Source organism: Lygodium microphyllum, chromosome 9 (assembly GCF_053477565.2).
Source record: "Lygodium microphyllum isolate KBCC chromosome 9, Lygodium_microphyllum_v1.1.10, whole genome shotgun sequence".
Classification (NCBI taxonomy): domain Eukaryota; kingdom Viridiplantae; phylum Streptophyta; class Polypodiopsida; order Schizaeales; family Lygodiaceae; genus Lygodium; species Lygodium microphyllum.
Window position 1 is genome coordinate 115,846,630 of NC_141143.1, and position 17,377 is coordinate 115,864,006.

The window sequence follows — 17,377 nt, forward strand, 5'->3', positions numbered from 1 at the left end:
TGAAGCTAAAAGGAGCAAGAAGTCTTTCAATATTATTTAAGCCTTCTTTCCAATTACCAAAAGATCCTCAAGGCTCTTGATTATTCCATTGATTTGTTGCTCTTAATTGCTTCTAATATCCATTATTCTAATCAACATAGGCATGCACTTGATCTCCCAACATTGTTTGTACATTTTTTCAAATATGAAACGATCCTTAAAGGCTTTTGATTCTCTAAGCTTGAAATAACTTGTTGCTCTTAGTATTCTTTATAAAATAATAACATAGGTACTCAACCTTATATCTTTATTATTTCATACATTGTGTAGTTGAAGAGTCTTAGGTTCATTCATGCAATGTGAGAATGATGTTTTTATTAGGAAATTATAATCGTTATGATACTTTATCGCAATTTGCTAAGGTAAGAAGTTGATTCAATTTATTATAGATTGGGTGGAATCTCACTCCCATGGATTCATGCAATGTGAGAATGATGTTTTTATTAGGAAATTATAATCGTTATGATACTTTATCGCAATTTGCTAAGGTAAGAAGTTGATTCAATTTATTATAGATTGGGTGGAATCTCACTCCCATGGATAAGTGAGCATCTCTCCCATGCATGTTTTTATTTAAATTAAGCTTTTATTCTCCCATGGATAAGTGAGCATCTCTCCCATGCATGTATTTATTTAAATTAAGCTTTTATTCTCCCATACACGTATTTATTTAAATTAAACTTCTATACTACTCAATACATTGAAGGCTTTTGTGCTTATTTTCTTTTCTTGTACAACTTGATTTTGGGAAAACAAATTTGACACTCTATTCTAAGCAGCTTTAGTAGCCAAAAATAATAATCAAATGTTTGCAATAAATTTGACACTTTATTCTAAGCAGCTTTAGTAGCCAAAAATAATAATCAAATGTTTGCAATAAATATATTCAAAGTATATTTATCACATATGTGTACATGTTAAGTTTTTATACTTATGACATATACAAAGTATAATATATCCATGTAATATAGTTTGAATATATATATATTCAAACTATATTTATTACATATGACATGCAAAGTTTTTATACTTATGATATACAAAATATAATATATCCATGTCATATAGTGTATATTTTTAAATAATATTTCACTTTATAAAGCATATAATTTTCATGTATTAAAATATATATTAAAAAATGCAATTTTGCATAATTATATTTAGTAACTAGTAATATGCATATCACAACACTAAATATATTAGTTTTTATCTTTATTTGCCATGTACAATGCAAATAGTCACGAATCATGCAATAGATTAACAGAATCCATAATAAAATATTGTGACATTTTCATGCTATAAAGTGTAATTTTCATGCATAAAAATGCACATTCCAAAATAATAATATCATATAACTTTGTTTAATAATTTGGTCACCACAATACAAACTACCAGCTATAATGTAACTAGTATTGTATGTGTGCCTTGTATGATAAGTCATGGATCATGCGACAAATAAATAAAATCCACAATAAATAAACATAACTTGTTTTTATAGTGAATTTTGGTAAAATACCACTTAAGGAAACATCTCTAGTTACTCCAAGTTATTGATACCTCTCCCTTGATAAAGAAAGATATCGAGATTTTAGTTATTGAACTAATTCTTGACCATGACAAGATCTCAACTACAACCAAAAATCGGTATCATAGATATCTTGTCAAGTATAGAAATCATTCTGTGGAAGAATCTTGATGGACTAAAAAATCAATATGAACTCTAACTCATAATAATCTAATAAATGCCTACCACTCAATCACATGGAAAAGATTTCATGTAAATTTTATGGAATCTTATTCCATAAAAAGATGCAGATTTGTCACATGAGACATTAATAGCATGAGATTGGCCATCCTTGCATTTCTCTTTGTGTTATCAAATGGAGACATTTACTTTTTAACCCCCAAGAAATGGGAAAGATTTCATGTAAATTTCATGGAATCTTATTCCATAAGGTGCAGATTTGTCATATGAGACATTAATACCATGAGATTGGCCATCCTTGCATTTCTCTTTGTGTTATCAAATGGAGACATTTACTTTTTAATCCCCAAGAAATGTTATAAAATTATGTCATGATGTTTTATTGAGATTTATTATAAAAATAAGTCAATTTTATTTATTATTGATTTTTAAAATTTACCTCATGATTTGTGCATATGCGTAATAGGTTTATTTTGGATGTATTTAGTAAAATGATTTAAATTGTTTCTAGTTGCAAAAGCTATTTAGAATAGGGTGTTAGATTTGGTAGGCCAAAATCAAGTTGTGTAAGAAAAGGAAAAGCAAGAACATAAAAAGATACCCTAAATGTATTTTGAGCATAAAAGCTTAATTAAAATTTATAAATGATAAATGTATGCCCGATGAAGAAGCTCCCTCAGGCATGGAGGTAGATTGCACCCAATCTTGTGTTGTGTAAGTTTTATGAATTTTTCGTTTCTCTTGCAATTTGTTTTCTTCATATTGTACAATGAAGGCTAACAATAATTTTCACATAATGTATGGTGGATATGCGAGAGGATAGGAGAAGCCATTGGAGGACTACATAGTGTTGACTACTATTAAGGCTTTTTAAAGCCATCTATTCCCTTGTTGACACATGACGGCCTTGTATGATATGTTGAATGCATGCAGTAGGGAAGCATCCATAGACAAGGGGAGATGAACATGCCGAGAAATGATAGCATGATGGAGTTCAAGTTATGAATTTCTTGCAGGTAGCCAAAGACCCCAAACTTGACATGGTAGAGCTAGAGCATAATTGTGAGCTTATTAGGCCAAGTTGAATGAAGGGCGCAAAGCCACCACCATCAAAAAATGAGTCTTTAAGGACCCATCACTATTGCTCTTGATCCAGCCAAGTAAAGATATATAGAATCCGTTAGTATTGGCTTATAATTCTATTTCCTTGGAAGGCCTCTTCTACTTCCATGGAAGGCCTCCAATAGACAAGGACTTTTACCACTAGTTCATATCAAATTACCAGGCATGTCTACCAAATTTATTGACAAGGATCAAATGATAGGCCCTTTTGGAAAAGCTTTGGGGTGGAGCTTGGCCCAAGCAAACAAGACGAGCCTATTGGCAAGAAAGTAAGGAAGGAAATCTTTGACAAAACCAAAGATCAAATGGCCAAGAAGGAGAACAATGTGTAGTGCAAGGAGACATGCAAAATTAAAAGAGCGTCAATAAGGAAAATCAACAACACACTGATAACAAACCCCCTCGTAAGATTTCACTCAAGAAGCAAATAGGGAAGCCTCTAGCCTATCATAGCATATATGCCGCCTTGGATGGGAACCAAACTTTTGTGAGATGATGATGCTTTGTAACGTGCATGATGATCATAGCATATATGTTGCATTGGATATTATCACCCATTAGGGGAAATATAGACTCAAAAAGGGCCCTTTAGCTTAAGAGTTAGTGACTCTCCTAATGATAAGAGATGTAAGGTAGACCAATGGAAGAGGGGATGGTGTGTACATTCACCCTCTTTTTTCCCTTGTCCCTACCCTGTCCAACTAGTTATAAAAAAAGATGATCCAAAATTTGAAAAGTCTTCCCCCTCAAAAATGGCTTTCCCCCTCTTCCCAAAACCTCTTCTTATGTCATGTATAGTCAAAAAAAGCATTTTTTGGCATCTTTAGGCAAGATATGCTTCTAGTTTGGTTATTCTTTTACCTCCATTCCACAAATCTTATTAGCTTTCTATGCTCCCAACTTCTCTTAGCCATAGCCACACAGTCCCCAACTTCTCTTAGCCATAGCCACATAGCACCCAACTTCTCTCTTTCTTCCATGGTCATTCTCTTACATCCATTCCACAAATATTCTTATCTTTCTATCCTCACACAACCATACCCACAAAGTTCCTAGATTCTCCTAGCCATAGTCACATAGCATTTAGCTTCTCTCTTTCTTTTGAGCATAGCCATAGCCACATAGCCCCCAGCTTCTCCCAGCCATAGCCACCTTGCACCCAACTTCTCTCTTTCTTCTATGGTCTTTCTCTTTATTCCATTCTACAAAACTTCTCATCTTTTTATGCTCACATTGCCATAGCCATACAACCCTCCTTACTTCCATTCATCTCCTTCTAAGTAGTATTCTTCTCAAATCCATTCCAATGGCATCTACATGTCAACAAAGGTGACTTCGTCATTCTTGGACCATATTTGCTATCTATGTATACAATACAAAGGATAAGCACACTAGATGGAAAGGAGCATTGTTTAAGAAGGATTCATGGGTCTACATGTAGCCTTCAGTAGTAGGATCTCATCAAGTTTGTCATCATGCAAAATCATTGGAAGGGTAGAGTGCTTGGGTTTTGGGAGGCTTGAGATGTTGGCCTTGTTGCATCAATTCAACATGTGTATGGTGTGAAGGACTTGAAGTTGCCTCTTAGGACTACTCGTCAATTCTTCCCCTCGAATTGTAAGTCACTACTTATATGTTCTTAACTTCTCATGTTTTTGAGGTTTTGACATCTTCTTTCCTATTAAATGTTTTCCCCTCAAATCTTATTGAGGATCAACCTTTGAGAAGCTTGTCTTAGATGTACAAAGCTCTATAGGTGGATGTGGATGAGACAATGATGATTGGAAAGCCATCACAATATCTTTTACATTGTAATATTTTATTTTATAAGTTCATACATATATTATTTATACCATGATTTGTACGATTCTCTTGAATTATTTCATGGTCCATCTCTCAAATCTTTGGAATGGCCCATTCTGGATGAGTGGATACTTCGGACATTAAAATTGAAGATCATACACGACGTTCATAGCTCGTTGAAATTCGAGAGAGCTTCAAGATTTGTGGATCTTTCATTGTTTGTACTAATCCATATTTTTGCTTATATCTTCAAAACCATTAGTATGCATCAATGTCCCTTAATGTTCATTTGTAAGGACATAACTAAGGACTTTCCTGATTCCAATTTTGAAGAAGGATGGAATGAGGTGAGTGGGGTGCACAAAGTTGACATCTTTTCATACAGAGTGGTAGTCTCTAGTGTTACTTTTAGTTACTTGATTGCACGTTCATCATTGTACATACACTTCTATTGCCAACGTTGGATAAAGAAAGTGATTGTTAGAGTCTCCTAAATCTGAATGAGCATCTTGTCTTGATGGGAAGCATTCATACGGAGAGCTTTAACTTTTGTATTGGTGGTAGAAAGATATTGTTATTTAATATTGAAATTGTTTTGTTTTGGTTGGAACACAATATTTTGAATTTGGGCAAAATAATGGAGAAGAATTATATGCTGTTGAGTGCTTTGTAACAAGTTAGAATTTGTATGAAAAATGATGTATAAAAAATTTACAATCAATAGATTGAGGAATTTTCTTTAAAAATTCTTTATACGTATTTTAGATTCTCTAACATTGTATACTTTGGATTTTTTGGTGGTTTTGTATTTAAAACTTCTCAAATCTATATTAAAAAAGTTAACAATATTTTTAAAATAAAAAATTTATATCCATGGCTTATAAAGAACATTCACTTGGTCTTATTTTTATTTTCCAACATTCCAACTAGTTCTCCTCTCCCAAGCATCCTTGCACTTGGCTCCTACATCCCTTCTCCCATGATGGATCACACTCTTAATAGCTTCATGCAAATCCTTTAGGGCATTAAAATTTTTTAGAGATAAGATCTCTAGTAGATCTTTAGACTCAATGTTAAGTATTATGATACGGTATTGTGGTATGGTCTAAGCTTGCAATATCCTATTGAGTATATGAATATATATCTTTGAGAGTATACCACCAGCTTCAAGGATTTTGTTTGAGAAATGGATGCTTTGCAATCTCTTGAAGTATATTAATCACACAAAATCATTTCACAAACGACTAGGTTGTTTTTGTGCAGATCACACCTCCACCTACTTCAAGCACCTCGCTCCTCGACATGCTTGGGAATATGATATTGACCAGCCTGGCATTGACTACCTCTCTTGGATGGCCACGTTTTTTTGTTACTTAATGAAGGTGAGAATCCCCCTGCAATCACATTGGATGCTAAAGACCATGTGGGAGGATTTTTGAAAGATGTCCCTAACCCAAAGCCTTCACTAATGGGGACAATACTAGAGAGGAAGCAGAGGTTACAAAAGAGGTAAAAGCTCCAGACCTTATGGTTGATAGAGCTATAATTGCTATGGATAGCACCTTGGGAGGTGGCTTAGGTGAGTAGGAGGATGCACCCTCTACTATTGATGCAGATTTTCACATAGATTGTATGAGAGAAGTCTTCATCAATGACAAATAATTTGTGTTTCTCCATGATGTGGAGAAAGTTTCTTAGAGTGAAGGAGGATGGGGCGTTGATGATGTCAATAATCGCCAATGATTCCCCCCTTGTGTCTATGATTTCCTTGCGGCACTCATAGCTCTTGGAGATATTGTGGACTTGGCGGAGTATGCCATGCCATGGTTGGCACCCAAGAGTTTGAGGCAGTGCAAGCCAACTTGGTGGTAGGACAAGTGTCCTTGGAAGAGTAGCAAGCACTCTTGATCAATGGGTCTAAGTCAAGTGGACTTAACCAAACCCTCAAAAGTTGTTGTTTGTTGATGCCGAGCAGGAAGTAAGTGTATCAATAGTCCATCTAGACACTTTGCTTTACTAAGCATACTATTTTGAGCTAAATTCATGTCAATATAGGCCATGCTTGATATTGATGATTTTGTAAGTCACCAAAAGGACTGGGGAGTATTCAAACAGGGTGCCTTGATAGGGCACAACATTGACTGGATCCCCACTATGACATAGCCATTATCTATGCCACACTCACTCGGGATGAGCGGGCGCAACTCTCTATCCTGAAGACTGTGTCAAAATTGTTGTGTATATCCACTATCACCCCAAATGTGCATAAGATAATTATGGTTAAAAAGAAAAGGATTTGGTGAAGCATATTTTGGTACATGTCTCGTGGGAGGGTACTACAAGCCATGGGTGTTAGCAAAGATATAGGAGCCAGCTAGACCGCTATGCAGGTGAGTGTCAAGGTTGGGTTGCTATTAGAGACTAAGAAGAGAGACAAACAGATCCATGAGAAAATCAACATCTAAAAATGACCTAAAACTTGTATTGAGCCATGCGATTCCATGCATAGTCTTGTAAAGAAAAAACCCCTTGTACTATTTGCTATAATATAAATATATTTTTCTTGCAATCTATTTCTCGAGCATATTTTCTATTTTTAAAATTTATGTTAAAAAATTGTGGTTTAACAAGCCATACAACTTAGTTTTACCTCAAACTACCCAAAAACGACAAAAAAAGATCAAATGAGCTGAGTAACAAGCCCTCGATGCTACGACACATGAATGTGCAATGTCATCTTGTCCATTTACACACCATAGTATCCAGGGCTTGTTGCTTAGCTCATTCGATCATTCTTTAAATCATTGAGACAAAACTAAGTTGTATTGCCTATCAAATCATAATTTTGGTGACTATAAAAGTTTAAAAATTTCACCTACTTCGTTGCTTGTATGATGCATTTTAACTTGTCATTCCATAAAGCAAAAATATTGATTAGACTGTTGCCTCAATAATCACTCTAGGTTGTGCTATTATTTGAGTCATTCTATCGACTAAAATTGGGGATCTCTTTGCCTTGTCATGGTGGATAAGTGAATACTTGATCTTGTCCTTGGCTTGGTAGTGGATGTCATCATGCAGTTTACTTGGTGCAAGCCATCAGGTGGATTAGAAGAGGAGAAGTGAAGACAACAATAGAAGTATCAAATAAAAAGTGAACTAAAAGAGCTCTATTTATATGAAACCTAGTATTAGGGTTTAAGGGGGGCTCACATATGGTTTTAGATATGTGCCCATTTTAATCCTTCCCTTTGCCTTGTTATGCACATGCTATATGTGTATTGATAACATATGTATTTCACCACTTTTCTTTATTACGTGCTTGGATTTGTTGCTTGAGAGATTTAGCCAATGTGGTAGTCTTAGCATTCTCTAATGTGATGGAGCAATTGAAGGTACATCTATAAAATCAGCCATGGCCATTGCAACTTAACTAGGTCAACAAAAATATTATTGAAGTTATGATAGTCATAATAAATCTTTCTAGCTTTAATTCCCTCCACTTTCATTTTTTCAGTGATAAAAGAATATTGTCGTATTGAATTAGTAATGGATATATTTCGTACTTGTCTTACAACTCTTAGTTAAAATGGATGAGGCAAAATCATATGCTTTATTTTGCTACGAGCCAATGCATTTGCTATCAATACTGTATATGGCCTCATAGCCTTGTTGACTAACCTTGGCTATATCACATGCTATTTGAACTTCTTCCATAGATAAACTATTAAGAATATGTGTAAAAGAATATCATTTAAAGTAGCAAGCCAGAGGGCTTGATGTGGAGGGTCTCTTAAAATTCAAGTTAGATACTTGTGCTTTAAGAATGCCTTTAGAAGCTCCATCTATTGATCCTTATCTTGGTCTCCGGCATCATAAAAAAAGTTCTTGTGAAAAAAGAAACATTTTAGGGAATATAGCAGATTTAGATTGTCTTTCAATTGAAAATAACGAACCTTGATACACATGCCTTTTTTGTGCTCCATCATTCAAGGATAGTGATAACATTAGTATTAAATAATCGACATTTCCTTTCTTATAGCCCACGGGATTTTTCTTGCACATGTTTAACTTTGCATATGTAGTGTTTTGATCCTTCTCCATTTACTCCAAAAGTAATTTTAATGAAGCGTTCTCCTCCTCCCAAGTTGAATTTCTTTATGTATCCTTTGTCATCTCTTATTTCTTGTCTTTACAGTACTTCAATTATTCTTCAAGATTTTGCACTTTGATCTTTTGATCATGTAGGGCTTTTTGCAACACATTATTCCATCTATGCATTTGCAATAACCTAGTAGATAATTTTCATCATCCCTAACAAAAATGAGCAACAAAGAAGTGGAATTGAAAGGTGGATTTAGCCTAATGTTAGGGTCATTAGGATACAAGGACTTGAAGATCAATATTTTTCTTTTCCTTTAAACGATATTGGAAAGCAATTGTTGAATCTAGTTCATGCTTGCTACTATAAGGGGATGCAATAACATAACCTTCATCTAACGAACATACAAATCCACCTTCCTCTTATAATTGCTTATGTCCCTAAGTTATTTCATTAGGAAATATAAGGCAAGAGAGGAAATGCATTAGATTAATCTTTCATAGTATAATATGGATTTGGAAGAGCTAGAGGGCAAAAGAGAGTATGAAAAATGCTTAGATGCATATATAATATGGTTAGGCACCACTCAAGATGGAAAAGACCATCTTTTGAGAGGAGAGAGAAAAATTCCTTTTTTGGGGTCAAAATTAGTCTGTCTTACTCATGTGGTAGTTGGGAGGTGTAGTGGAGCATAAAGTATAGGATCCTAGGTATCATACATGGATATTGAAAAATATAAACTAATTTGGAGTGCCTTTAATGTAAAAAATTGTATAAAAAATGAGTATTCAACTTGCAATATGATTGAGTGTCTTTTGACAAAAAAATATGTTTTTGTGAAAAATTCTAATAAGTTATTTTTTGGGGCAAAACAAATTCGAGTTTTTGATGTGGCACTTTTGGAAGAGTGGTGGTACCAACTTAGAGAATGAATTGATTTGGAGGACCTTTAATACAAAAACTTATATAGAAAATAAGTATTTCAACTTGCAATATGACTGGATATCTTTAAAAAAAAATATTTCAATGAAAAATTTAAAAAGATCATTTTTTGGAGTAAAAATAAAATCAAAATGTTGATGTGGCACTTTTGAAATAGTGGCGGTCCCACCTTGGAGGATAAAAAAGACCAGTTATCAAGGTGAAAAGAAAGGGAGACCCTCTCCTTTCTAGGTAGGGTCGACCAAAAAACGTGGGTGAAGCCTAGGAATATAGGAGGGCTAGGGACAAAAAAGGCATGCAATTATAACCATTGAAGAGAGATTGATCTAAGAGTAACGATTTCTAATCAATTTCTTATGAGGCCCTTTTTGAGTTCATATTTTTCCTAATGCTTCAAGAGATTAAGTTAAATTAATGAAGATGTAAGCAAGATTGCTCTTCACAGCTTCAATATCTTTACTAATACCTGCCAAAGGGGGTTGGGGGGCACTCGATTGTAAGTGCAATGATTCTAGGTGAAAGATCTACTTGGAATGATTTGGTTTGAGGCCATGACCTTCAAGATCTTTCACTTGTCAAGGAAGATGTGTCAGACATTTCCTATACATTGCATAACAAACACATAGGACCAATGTTGAGATGTCGAGCTCTACATGAGCTGACATCCACTATGTGCCTTAGTGATGTGGCATGATATTATTCATTGGTGTGTTAGGTGACAAACATGAGGATACACCAATAGTTCTATAGCTGGACTACACCCATGTAGTTCATCCTTGGCTATGAATACCATATTAGAGAATTTGGAAATCTTCCAAGTTTCACTTTCAAATAAGGAGTAAAGATTTGACCAAGTGGCTAAATCTTAACCTCATAGTTGAGAGTGGAACTTGGGGGGATTGCTTATATAGTATCTAGAAAAAATTCACCTTTAAGTAAGAGGATGAGATTTGATCATGTGTCCAAATATTAATCACATTAGGAATTTCCAAACTTTATGAAAATTCCTAAATTCTTGAATATGTGGTTTATAATACATTTATTGTGCCACCTCTTCTTTCCAGGTTCACACTTAGTGTCCGCATGTACATACATTGTGGTACTTTTAAATTAGTCTTTTATCATGTTATAGACTTACTTATTTCATGTGGAAGAAGAAGAAGAAGATTTCAAGCCTATCTCTCTATGTTCTCAAGTCTTCATTGCTTTTGTGTGTGTGTACTCTTAAGTGCTTCACCTCTCTCCTCTCTTATTTGTTTTCATGGTATTAGAGCCATCCGACGGCTGCACGAAGCTTGAATGAAGTTTGAGGTGAAGGTGTTGGAGCACGAAAGTAAGCAAGCAAGCAATAGGTAAGAAGCTCTTCCACCTTGCTCTATTTGCATTAGGTTATAGCCAAAGGAGGCTCCTGAGGCTAGTAGGGCTATAGTCTTTGATTGTAGTAAAACTTGGTGAGCAAGAAGAATGGTATATATACTATAGATAAATCTATTAGGGCTTTTCCACTATGATTTTAAGAATCTGAGGTCATTTTAGCCTCCATTCTAGACATGCAAGTGGTCTCCATAGTAGTTTTTGAGTATACTGCAGTTTCGACTATGTCTGTCATTTATAGATACACAGATTATAGATTTTGAATTTGTAATATTTCAAGTGTTTTCTGGATTATAGTCACAAAAGGCATTTGCATACAGATTGCAAATTGTAGCTATTGTTGTGTAGTCAGTGAAAAAGATTGCGTGTTTAGTTGTGGTGCGGTTGATATCAGCTAGCTTGTAGTTTGTAGGTTTTTGCAAGGTTTTCTATTTTGTCAAAATGTTTAACAATTTCAACTAGATTGTCATCAGTGAGATAAATGTGATAAGAACAATTATCCTGCATGGAATTTTAGGATGAAAAATTTCCTAAAAGGCAAAGGTATTTAGAATTACATTAAAGGAGACATGACAATAGCACCTCAAGTTTCTACACGAAATGCTATTGTAGAACAGTTAAAGGCTAAGAAAGATCGGGAGCAGACATATAGTAAAGTCATGCATTGGCTGTTTTTCAGTGTCACATATAGTATGATGGGCTATTTAGAGGAATTTGCAACCCCCGCTATTGCATGGAAGAATTTAACAAGGCTATTCGAAGTAAATACATAGGCCAAAAAGTCGCAGCTCAAGTCAGAGCTGAATCAAGTGAAAAGAGGAAACCCATCCATTAATGATTATGCCTTGAAGATCAAGAGTATTGTGGAAGCTCTTGGATCTATCAATGTGATAGTTGATGATGATGATGTTGTGCATACATGCTTAGATGGACTTGGAGGTAAATACAAGAGCTTCAGGTCATCTATGAATATGAGGGACGATATCCCTGATTTTGTAGACTTGATTTCTATACTAATCCTTGAGGGGAAGAACCTTGGCTTAGAATCCCCTTCTTCTCAAAGAAAAAACAAGTCTAAACATGTATTTTACTCTACTAGCAAAGGTAGAGGTTGTGGCAGAGGCAAAGGTGCTGGTCGTGGCCAATGTTATGATATACAACAAAATATAGAAGTATAGTCCTGAGAAAGGGAGAGTCAAAGAGCAGAAGTTGTTGCAAATTCTAAAAGGCTACAAAATTTAGGTGACAACAAAGAATGTTGGCATTGTGGTAAAAAAAAAAAGCCATATTTTTAAATATTGCTTCAAAAAGAAGGCTAAAATTAGAAATGAAAATAGCAACAAGGTAATTATGCATCCAGTAGCAAAAACAATGATGGCAAAAGCCTACAATTTTTTGCTATGCAACACTTTATGAGCACTATGACTGCTGATGGTTCATCAAAGAGTGTTGTATGGTACATAGATTTAGGTGCCTCTAACCACACGACTTCTCATGTAGAGTGGTTTAGAGAGATGTGCAGTCTAGAGTCTCCAAGCTATGTGGAGACATGGGATGATATAGCTCAGCCCATTACTCATGTTGGAAATGTTTCTTTGAGTATGCTAGATGGCAAAACTATGTACTTGGTTGATGTAGTGCATGTATCAAATATTACAAAAAATTTGATTTTTGTTGGTTAGATGGTAGAACATGGATTACAGGTTTGATTCACATCTAATGATTGTTATATAGAAGATCTAAAAACTAATTGTAGGTTGATTACAAAAGGGAAATGTGATGATAGATTGTTTACTCTTGATGTAAATCTACTTGAAATGGATGTTGAAATGTTTGCACAAGGTTCAAGTGTTGTGGTTGATATTGAAATTTAGCATAAGAGAATTGGTCATGTGAATGTGCAACGGTTGGAAGACATGTAGTCAAAACAAATTTGGATGGCTTGCCTAAGTTTAGAGTTGATCGGATGCACAAAGTATGTGAAGCAAGTCAACTCGAAAAGCAAGTAAGGCACACATTTCACATGAAAAGCATGTATGCAAGAGGCCACTTGAATTGATATATTTTGATGTATTGAATCCTATAAAGACCGCAGCTTTGAGTAGTTGTAGGTATTATGTTTCTTTCATTGTTGATGATCATACTCGCAAAGTATGGGTTTACTTCATGCGTGAGAAAAGTAAGGTGTTTACTTACTTCAAAAGTTTTAAGGCTTTGGTTGAGAAGGAGACATGGCTGCATATTAAATGCCCAAGGTCAGATGGAGGGGGAGAATATCTCTCCAATTAGTTTTTTTATTTTTTATAAAAAAATGGTATATAGAGGTGCTATACATGTAAATATACTTTGCAACAAAATGGAGTTGCTGAGTGAAGAAACATGCATATTGCAGAGATGGCTCGTGCATTCATGTTAGAAAGAAACTTGCCTCATTACTATTGGATTGAAGTAGTTGCTACTGATGTATACATTATGAATAGGACATCAACTACTATTGTATATTGTATGAAACTTGAAGAGAAGCTTATAGGCAGAAAGCCAAATTTGTCCCATTTGAAAGTATTTGGATATATTGCTTATATGCATATTCCTACTTAATTACACATTAAATTGGATCCCAAAGCAGAAAAATGTGTATTTGTTGGATATTCTCTTGAGTAGAAGGGATATAGATGTTATAACCCTATTACACATGAACTGAGTATTAGCAGGGATTCTATTTTTGATGAAATGAGTAGCTAATATAGTAATATGCAGAATGCAATTGGGATTGATGAGCTTGAGATTGTGGCTATACAGAAAACATGTCAACAATCACGGACATTGAGTGGATCACGAGTCTTGTAGTCATGGGTTTGTTGATAGACATTGGAGTGGAAAATTGAGGTCATAGGTTACTCCACCAAGTACATCACATATGTCAAGAAAAGGTAAAGAGAAAGTTGGGAGCTCACCTATTGTGATTGATGTATCATCAAGTTTCTCTCATATTGATATTAATTGAGATGGCTTTGAGTAGAGATTGGATGAGGAGTTTGGGATCTATTAAAACACATGGTGTACAGAAGGCACGAGAAGATGCTAAAGCATCTCGTAGTGATCTAGGTCCACACAAGTCAAGTAGAGTGAGAAAGCCAATGCAATGATTGAACTATGATAGCTATGTAGCTCATCACTATGCATGCATGGCTAAGGTTGTGTAAGATGTGGAACCCATTTCCTTTGAGGATGCAATGAGTAATGAGTATTGGGATTGTGCTATGGATAAAGAAATGGTTGCACTTATGGATAATGACACATGGGAGTTGGTACCCTTACTTGAAGGCAAGAAAGCTATTGGTTGCAAATGGTTTTACAAGATCAAGCATAAATCAGATGAATTTATTGAGTGCTATGAGGCATGACTGGTTGCTAGAGGGCATGTGTAGACTCATGGTATTGATTATAAGAAGACTTTTGCTCTAGTGTCTAAAATGGCTACCATAAGGGCTATCATAAGTAATGGCTGCATCAAAAGGTTTGATCTGTAAAAATTACACAGTGCAACGAATAGAATCCGAGAAAGAGATAGATAGTACATAACAGATAAGAGGAGATTTAAAAAAATTCTTTAGCTCCAAACAACTGATACAAAGATGGCTCTGTCCACCTGTGCGCTTCCACTGTGATGCTTAAATGGCGATCTAGACAAAAGATAGGTGAAGAGCTTAAGGCTAGCTAGACCAACTCTGACTGGGTGATGATTGATGGCTATGAAGGGGTTTAGCCTTTATAGCCTATGAGGGGGTCATGATGGATGACCTTTCATATACACATGTGTTTGTTGATCTTCCATGTGCCCATGTGTTTGTTGACCTTCCATGTGCACCTCCACTAGTTGCTAGGTAATATTCCAAGGAATATTCCATTTATTGTTTGCTAGGGCCCTTGATAACTCCCTTACCCCCCACAACTCAATCCAATATGCCTCGAGTTGCTACCAGCTTAACTACTCCGTCTAACCCAAATATTAGACCCACAATGGTCACCTTTTTGCCATCGGGTCACATATCCGGGCTCACATATGGCTTCTCCTCATAATGGGGCCTTACAACTTTGAGCACCATGGATCATTGGTGGCACCTTATGAGGGTGGGGCATTAAGCATATCTAACATGATCATGATTGGATCATGCATTAAATGGATGTTAAGAATGTCTTCTTGTAGGGGGAGTTACAAGAAGAAGTTTATGTGGAGCAACCACCTGGTTATGTGAATGAGAATCATCTAGATTATGTATGCAAGCTTCATAAGGCCTTGTATGGGTTGAAGCAAGTACCTATGGCATGGCATGATAGGATTGTAGAATACCTTGTCAACATTGGATTTTACAGAGCATATACTAATCACTCACTCTGTGTATATGAGAATGATGCATATATTGTGGTCATTACTATATATATGGATGATTTGATCATTGTGGGTGATAGTGAGACAGAGATTGACCATGTGAAGGGCCTCCTCAAGGCTAAATTAGAGATAAAGGATTTGGGATAATTGTGCTATTTTCTCTACAAAGAGATAATTAAGACTTTAAAGGGTATATGGTTGTCACAGAGACAGTATGCATTCGATATGTTGAAGAAGTATGGTATGGCTAATTGCAAGCCTATCTTTATACCATTGGATGGTAATGCTAAGCTTAGTGCACATGAGGATGACTTGAGCGAGGGTGTATATATTTGACAATCACTAGGCTAGATCTAAACTACATGGTTGGTTTGGAGAGCGAGTTTATGTAGCTTCCATAGAAGCCAAATTTGGATGTAGTGCGGTGCACATTGTATTATGTTAAGTCCACATTGGATTATGCATTATTCTATGGTGCAAGTGTACCATTTGACTTGCATGGTTACATAGATGGAGATTGGGCTAGTAGTATTTCGGATATAGGAGATCTACTAGTGGTTTTATATTTTCCTTTGGTGGCAGCGGTACTGTTACTTGGTGTAGCAAGAAACAATCGACAGTTGCCTTATCTAGTACAGAGGCAAAGTACAAAGGTACTACAATTGTAGCATGTGAGGTAGCTTGGTTACACAAGCTACTTGGTGATTTGGGGATGCAGGTGGATAAGAATATTATCAACTACTGTGATAACCTTAGCAGCATTCAATTGGCTAGGAATCCAGTGTATCATGTGTAGACCAAACACATAGAGATCCATAACCATTTTATTCAGGAGTGGGTTCTAGCAACAAGTGATATAGACTTGGTTTATGTTAGTACTACAGAGGATCAAGTTGGTGATATTTTTACTAAGGCCTTGGGAGTTGAAAAGCTTTGACGCTTCAAGACTATGCTTGGTAGTGTTGAGATGTTGAGCTCTACATGAGCTGGCATCTACTATGTGGCTTGGTGATGTGGCACGATATTATTCATTGGCATGTTAGGTGACTGACATGAGGATACGCCAGTGATTCTACAGCTAGACTATACCCACGTAGTCCATTCTTGGTTATGGCACATTTATTGTGCTACCTCTTCTTTCTTAGCAGGTTCATAGTTAGTGACCACGTGTACATACATTGTGGTTCATAGTTAGTGACCACGTGCACATACATTGTGGTACTTTCATATTAGTCTTTTATCATATTGTAGACTTAGTTCTTTTGTATGGAAGAAGGAGGAAGAAAAAGAAGAATATTTTGGCCCTATCTCTTTGTGTTCTTAAGTCTCCATTGCTTTTGTGCATGTGTGCTCTTGAGTGCTTCACCTCTCACCTCTCTCTCCTCTTGTCTGCTTTCAACCAACTTGGAGGATAGCACATTTGGATAGGTTTTACAAGTCTGACACTAATGCATGGTGGCTAAGTCACTTCAAAATCGAAGTGCTTTAGGAGTATTGTACCTTTGATTATCTACCCATCATGATGTGTCTCAGCCTTGTATTGAAATGCAAAACATCTAACACACCACCACCCTTTTGATTCAATATATCCTTTCTATAGAGAAAAATATTTGCCCTTGAAGATCTCAAAGAAGCTTGTGTGTAGGGTAGGAAGAATCATTTGACACTAGATTACAAGTGGTTGGCATATTCCAAAGCTATTACAAGTGGTTGGCTTCATTAGGCATAAGGAGGGATGGGGGATGTACCCTCCTAGTTCTACTTCAATTTTTTGAAGATCAAATAAAAGTGACACACCATCCCTGCAATTGAGGATGACTCTAGCACCCTTCTTATGAATGACTTTGAAATCTCTCAATGCTTTAAAAGGCATTTGGCCCATATTGTTGGTGCTGAGGTA